We start from the raw sequence: 2,253 nt of genomic DNA on the forward strand, positions 1-2,253 counted from the left end.
CAAATAAAAGATAAAAGACTCCCCCGTCCCACAAAAACAACATAATTATTTCTGCAGAGGAATTTGCTTTTTTTAATTTTTATTTCTGTCAATCCGAGGTCAGCTCGGTTGTCCTAGGGAATATTTTTGGGTGAATTTAGAATTATTTTTCATGTTTTTTACGTTGTTATCGAATTTTTTGGTGTTGTTTACTTTTACAAGGTAAACAACAACAGCAACGAAATATAATTCAACCGGTGTCCGAGAATATCCGCAGTCCAAATGCTTGAAAAGCCAAATAACGAAAAATCACCCCCACCAAAAAATGCAAAAAAAACACAACAAAATAAAAATTCGACAACTAAAATAAACAACGCAGATGCATCATCATCATCATCATCAACAACAACAACAAAATAAAAATAGTTCAGCAACATAAAAAAATAAACAACACATTCTGTAATTACATCCAAAATAACAGCATCTGAAAAAAACAGCATTGCATCTAAAATAAAATTCTTTTGCGGTCACACAAAGAATCTAGTACCATCTACTGTTTGACAAAGTAAAAGTGGTACTTTATAATCAAGAACAACCCCGAAAAAGCCTGTTTAAATAAAAGACAAGGTGGTCATGTTTGGCAATATTTTATCAAGTGTCCTCGATTCGGTCTGACTTCGGGTTGAAGAACAAAAATACAAGAATTGGTTACAAAGGGAGATAACTGCGTTGATTTTTGTTTTTTTGCGTAAAGTAATTTAAATTTTACTTCTATACAACAATTTTTGCTGATATTAATTTTATTATCACTTGCTTCAATTTCTTCAACCCTTGTGGTTAATAAAGGAAGCATAAATGTTACTATTATAATCTGGATAGGTGATCACAAAATTTATCAATAAATGCGTGACTATAATACTATAAAAAAATTATCTCTTATTTTGTTCCTTGATCTGGTAACTTGGTGTCTCAATGATAAATTTTACCACATTATTACGATAACGAAACCAAAGTACAGATAACTATCTTCTGTGTCGAAATAATTTTTTTTTTCTTTTCGTTAGTATCCTTTTTTTTTAAATTTTTTATTTGTAATTCCACAGAGTATCTTCTTTGATCTTCTTGTCAACTCTTGTGATTAATAAAGTATTCAGAAGGCCTTCCTACATTTGATCCGGTTCTTGAAGTCTGAGTTCAGATTCCACCGAGGTCAACTTTGCCTTTCATCCTTTCGGGGTCGATAAAATAAAGTACCGGTTAAGCACAGAGGTCAATGTAATCGACTACCCCAACTCCCTAAAAATTGCTGGTGTTGTAGCTAAATCAGAGATAGTTATTAAGGCGGTGAACTGGCAGAATCTTTAATGCGTCGAACAAAATGCTCAGTAGCATTTCTTCCGACTCTTCATGTTCTGAGTTCACATTCCGCCGAGGCCAAGGATCTTTTCCTTTCAATTTTGTTTACAATAATGTTTTCTTTTGACACATTCTACCAGTATACGAAGTTTCAAATTGTTTAGTTAACTAGAAAATTCCGTCCATCAAAAGGAAAAGATCCGAGGCCAATTTTAACTTTAATTTTTTCGGGGTTGATATATGGAAGTAACACTCAAGCTCTGGAATCGATGTAATCGACTAGCCCCTCCCCTAAAATTGCCGGCCTTGTGCCAAAATTTAAAGAATTATTATTATTCTCGTCTAAGGACCCTCAATTCCAAGAATTCCTTACCAGTTACATAGTTTCTATATAAGGACCTTAAAAAAATTGTCCAAATACAAAGCATCTACGATTTACGATTTTGAACTTCGAAAAATTTTAATACAAAATATAATATTCTTCTTTGGTGTTGAATTTAACTTGGTTTTGCATGTTTCTAGTCTGAAACAAATATGAGTAATAAATCTAGTTATTCAACGAAATATATGAGCAACATCATTTTTTATTTGGAAAATCTCTTAAGTATTTTCACTTTTTATTATTTTGTAATTAATATATTAGGTATATAAGCTCTAATTCGGAAGTATTTTATTGTGTTTAATTAGTAAGGATATAAACATATATATATATATATATATATATATATATATAATTATATAAAATGTTCCTTATAGACGTAAATTATTATCGTAACAAACAATATTCAATTAATTTAATTCATTAATATAATATAATTGGTTAAAGCAGAAAAAGAAGGCAAAACAAGAAACGGGAAATAACGGAAAATAACGGGATCGAACGATTCTAGTTTTGTTTTCATTGTAAAGGCGACGCTA

Source organism: Octopus sinensis, linkage group LG1, assembly GCF_006345805.1.
Source record: "Octopus sinensis linkage group LG1, ASM634580v1, whole genome shotgun sequence".
Lineage (NCBI taxonomy): Eukaryota > Metazoa > Mollusca > Cephalopoda > Octopoda > Octopodidae > Octopus > Octopus sinensis.